The sequence below is a fragment of the Salmo trutta genome, unplaced genomic scaffold, assembly GCF_901001165.1.
Source record: "Salmo trutta unplaced genomic scaffold, fSalTru1.1, whole genome shotgun sequence".
In the NCBI taxonomy this organism is placed as follows: Eukaryota; Metazoa; Chordata; class Actinopteri; order Salmoniformes; family Salmonidae; genus Salmo; species Salmo trutta.
In genome coordinates this window covers 307395-313394 of record NW_021822597.1, presented here as the reverse complement: position 1 = coordinate 313394, position 6000 = coordinate 307395, and positions in this window count along the sequence as shown.

Sequence of the window (6000 nt, the reverse complement as noted above, 5' to 3'; positions counted from 1 at the left end):
CTATCAGAATTGGTCGAATAGTGCGTTGGGAACAGAGAATAAAAGGAGCAGATTTCTGGGCGTGGTAGGATAGATTCAAGGCATAATGTACAGACAGGGGTATGGTAGGGTGCGGGTACAGTGGAGGTAAACCTAGGCATTGAGTGACGATAAGAGAGGTTGCATCTCCGGAGGCACCAGTTATGCTAGGTGAGGTCACCGCATGTGTGGGAGGTGGGACAAAAGAGTTCTCTGAGGCATGTTGAGTGGGACTAGGGGCTCTGCAGTAAAATAAAACAATGATAACTACCCTAAGAAACAGTATACAAGGCATATTGACAGTTGAGAGACATAAAGCGAGGCATAAAAGCAATCACAGGTGTTGATTGGGATAGCTAGCTAAGACAACAACGGGTAAGACAACAACAGTTAATCAGCTAAGACAATAACAGGTAAAATGGCGATGAATGGGCAGAGGTTCTTCTTTGGACACTGTGCTAACAACCCTCCAGACGAGCTTCAATGCCATACAACTCTCCTTCCGTGGCCACCAACTGCTCTTAACTTCTTTGGGCTAGGGGGCAGTATTTTCACATCCGGATAAAAAACGTACCCGATTTAATCTGGTTACGACTCCTGCCCAGTAACTAGAATATGCATATAATTATTGGCCTTGGATAGAAAACACCCTAAAGTTTCTAAAACTGTTTGAATGGTGTCTGTGAGTATAACAGAACTCATATGGCAGGCAAAAACCTGAGAAGGTTTCATGCAGGAAGTGGCCTGTCTGACAAGGTGTTGTTCTTGCTTCTGTTTATTGAAGAGCCAGGATCTTAGCTGTAACGTGACACTTCCTACGGCTCCAATAGGCTCTCAGAGTCGGGAAAAACCTGAACGATGACGAGGCAGCCTCTGGCTGAAACACATTATCGCCTTTTCCAAGTGGCCCATCAGAGGACAATGGAATTAGGCGCGTGCCCGATTCGACCCCGTGCAGTATTTTCCTTCGGCTGTTTACCTAATTGCAGATTCCCGGTCGGAATATTATCGCTTTTTTACGAGAAAAATTGCATACAAATTTATTTTAAACAGCGGTTGACATGCTTCGAAGTAAGGTAATGAAAAATTTAGAAATCTTTTGTCACGAAATGCGCCGTGCGCATGACCGTTATTTACCATTGGGATAGTGTCTAGAACGCACGAACAAAACGTCGCTGTTGGAACATAACTATGGATTATTTGGGACCAAACCTACATTTGTTATTGAAGTAGAAGTCCTGGGAGTGCATTCTGACGAAGAACAGGAAAGGTAATAACATTTTTGTTATAGTAAATGTGATTTTGGTGAAGGCTAAACTTGCCGGGTGTCTAAATAGCTAGCCCTGTGATGCCGGGCTATCTACTCAGAATATTGCAAAATGTGCTTCATCCGAAAAGCTATTTTAAAATCGGACATATCGAGTACATAGAGGAGTAATGTATCTATAATTCTTAAAATAATTGTTATGCTTTTTGTGAAAGTTTATCGTGAGTAATTTAGTAAATTGTTAGTAAATTCCCCGGAAGTTTGCGGGGGGTATGCTAGTTCTGAACGTCACATGCTAATGTAAAAAGCTGTTTTTTGATATAAATATGAACTTGATTGAACAAAACATGCATGTATTGTATAACATAATGTCCTAGGTGTGTCATCTGATGAAGATCATCAAAGGTTAGTGCTGCATTTAGCTGTCTTCTGGGTTTTTGTGACATTATATGCTAGCTTGAAAAATGGGTGTCTGATTATTTCTGGCTGGGTACTCTGCTGACATAATCTAATGTTTTGCTTTCGTTGTAAAGCCTTTTTGAAATCGGACAGTGTGGTTAGATTAACGAGAGTCTTGTCTTTAAATAGCTGTAAAATAGTCATATGTTTGAGAAATTGAAGTAATAGCATTTCAAAGGTTTTGAAAATCGCGCCACAGGATTCAACTGGCTGTTACGTAGGTGGGACGAATTCGTCCCGCCGGTCCTAGAGAGGTTAAATACAAGTAAAACTAAATGCATGCTTTTCAACCGATCGCTGCCTGCACCTGCCCGCCTGTCCAGCATCACTACTCTGGACGGTTCTGACTTAGAATATGTGGACAACTACAAATACCTAGGTGTCTGATTAGACTGTAAACTCTCCTTCCAGACTCACTATAAGCATCTCCAATCCAAAGTTAAATCTAGAATTGGCTTCCTATTTCGCAACAAAGCATCTTTCACTCATGCTGCCAAACATACCCTCATAAAACTGACTATCCTACCAATCCTCGACTTCGGCGATGTCATTTACAAAATAGCCTCCAATACCTTAGTCAATAAATTGGATGCAGTCTATCACAGTGCCATCCATTTTGTCACCAAAGCCCCATATACTACCCACCACTGCGACCTGTAAGCTCTCGTTGGCTGGCCCTCGCTTCATACTTGTCGCCCATCCCACTGGCTCCAGATCATCTACAAGACACTGCTAGGTAAAGTTCCCCCTTATCTCAGCTCGCTGGTCACCATAGCAGCACCCATCTGTAGCACGCGCTCCAGCAGGTATATCTCTGGTCACCCCCAAAGCCAATTCCCCCTTCGGCCGCCTCTTCTTCCAGTTCTCTGCTGCCAATGACTGGAACGAACTACAGAAATCTCTAAAACCAGAAACACCTATCTCCCTCACTCGCTTTAAGCACCAGCTGTCAGAGCAGCTCACAGATCACTGCACCTGTACATAGCCCATCTATAATTTAGCCCAAACAACTACCTCTTCCCCTACTGTATTTATTTATTTTGCTCCTTTGCACCCCATTATTTCCATTTCTACTTTGCACTTTCTTCTACTTCAAATCTACCATTCCAGTGTTTTACTTGCTATATTGTATTTACTTCGCCACCATGGCCTTTTTTGCCTTTACCTCCCTTATCTCACCTCCTTTGCTCACATTGTATATAGACTTATTTTTCTACTGTATTATTGACTGTATGTTTGTTTTACTCCATGTGTAACTCTGTGTTGTTGTATGTTGTCGAACTTCTTTGCTTTATCTTGGCCAGGTCGCAATTGTAAATGAGAACTTGTTCTCAACTTGCCTACCTGGTTAAATAAAGGTGAATAAAAAATAAAAAAAAGATCAATGTCCTTGTTTTATAGAAAGTACTCACTGTATTTACTGGTGTTAATAAGATCAATGTCCCTGTTTTATTAGATAGTACTCACTGTATTTACTAATGTTAATCAGATCAATGTCCCTGTTTTATTAGATAGTACTCACTGTATTTACTGGTGTTAATCAGATCAATGTCCCTGTTTTATTAGATAGTACTCACTGTATTTACTGGTGTTAATCAGATCAATGTCCCTGTTTTATTAGATAGTACTCACTGTATTTACTGGTGTTAATCAGATCAATGTCCCTGTTTTATTAGATAGTACTCACTGTATTTACTGGTGTTAATCAGATCAATGTCCCTGTTTTATTAGATAGTACTCACTGTATTTACTGGTGTTAATCAGATCAATGTCCCTGTTTTATTAGATTGTACTCACTGTATTTACTGGTGTTAATCAGATCAATGTCCCTGTTTTATTAGATAGTACTCACTGTATTTACTGGTGTTAATCAGATCAATGTCCCTGTTTTATTAGATAGTACTCACTGTATTTACTGGTGTTAATCAGATCAATGTCCCTGTTTTATAAGATAGTACTCACTGTATTTACTGGTGTTAATCAGATCAATGTCCCTGTTTTATAAGATAGTACTCACTGTATTTACTGGTGTTAATCAGATCAATGTCCCTGTTTTATTAGATAGTACTCACTGTATTTACTGGTGTTAATCAGATCAATGTCCCTGTTTTATAAGATAGTACTCACTGTATTTACTGGTGTTAATCAGATCAATGTCCCTGTTTTATAAGATAGTACTCACTGTATTTACTGGTGTTAATCAGATCAATGTCCCTGTTTTATTAGATAGTACTCACTGTATTTACTGGGGTTAATCAGATCAATGTCCCTGTTTTATTAGATAGTACTCACTGTATTTACTGGTGTTAACCAGATCTACAGTCTTCTCTTCTTCGTCCTCCTCTAATGTGACAGTAATCTCCCCCTCTTCATCCTTCATTCCAAAAACGTCTTCATTTTCTTTCACTTCATCCTCCACTCCAAAAACTGTAACATCCTCCTCCTCTTTCACTCTGAACGCGTCTTTCTCTTCTTCTTTCATGGTAACAGCCTCACCCTCTACTTGTTGTTTTACTGTGACATCCTCCTCTTTCACGACAATGTTCAGCCCCAGAGCTTCTTTCTCCGTCCAGCAGACCTCTTCTTTAGCAGGAGGAGAGTAGCTTCGTGAGCGCATGGTCGGGGATGTTAGCTAGCTAGACTAGTGCTAACTTAACCAGCCAGCTAGTTGACTTACAACGTAAATATTAAATTAAATGGGGTAGCTAGTTGTTTCCACATAAGTATGTTTAAATCACAGTTGCAATTAAACCAGGAAAGTGTCTAAAGAACTTGAATGTTCCGACTTTGTCGGCTAGCGAGCTACCGAGGTGGCTGCAGTTGTTGAAGAAGCGTTCCGTCCACTAGATTATACGTCACACTAGAAACATCACCTGAAAGACACATATCGCCATCTGCTGTCTGGAGGGAGGAAACGCAGTTGAGGAGGGAACACTATTGTGTTGTTTGATTAGTTGTTTGATTAATTGTTTGATTAGTTCATTTTTTTATGAGAATTTAAAACAAACTCTACATCTACTCCACATCTGTATTTCTGATTCAGTCAAATAACTAGATATCAAAATAAGCACCTAGTTATTGATGCCCTTGATAAAGATTAGCAAAAATTACTGTATGAAATAAATAAATAAACTTGACCCACTACCAGGATATTTTAGCCCAAAACCTGGTTACATCTCTGCTAGGAGGCTGAAACTTGGCCATAAGGGGATCTTCCAGCAAGACACATCAACATCCACAAAGAAATGGTTAATTGGGCACAAAAATCAACATTTTCAATGGCCATCTCAGTCTTCGGACTTGAACTCCATTGAACACCTGTGGTTTGAATTGAACAGGGCAGTCCATAAGACAGACTAAATAAATCGAGGACCTGGAGAGATTCTGTATGGAGGATTGGTCTAAGATCCCACCCAATGTGTTCTCTAATCTCATAAAACATTTGATTGTCGTTATCCTCCCAAGGGGAGGGTGCTGGAGTATTGAAAACATGGGTAGCAATAATTCAGACCCCTACCTTTTGAGAATTACATGTTAAACTATATATTTTTCTCTGAGCAATTGTATTAGTATAAAATAATATAATTTCCCTTTATTTATTTTATACATACAATATAGATCAGTATTTTAATTCTTTATTTTATAGAGTCGTTTTTGCTCATCTTTATCAAGGGGGTCAACAATTTTGTCCCCCACTGTACCTCCACACTGCTCCTACATGGTGTAACAATACATCATGTAGATGTATATAATGAACAGACTAGGTCTATACTGCTCCTACATGGTGTAACAATACATCATGTAGATGTATATAATGAACAGACTAGGTCTATACTGCTCCTACATGGTGTAACAATACATCAAGTAGATGTATATAATGAACAGACTAGGTCTATACTGCTCCTACATGGTGTAACAATACATCATGTAGATGTATATAATGAACAGACTAGGTCTATACTGCTGCTACATGGTGTAACAATACATCATGTAGATGTATATAATGACCAGACTAGGTCTATACTGCTCCTACATGGTGTAACAATATATCATGTAGATGTATATAATGAACAGACTAGGTCTATACTGCTCCTACATGGTGTAACAATACATCATGTAGATGTATATAATGAACAGACTAGGTCTATACTGCTCCTACATGGTGTACCAATACATCATGTAGATGTATATAATGAACAGACTAGGTCTATACTGCTCCTACATGGTGTAACAATACATCATGTAGATGTATATAA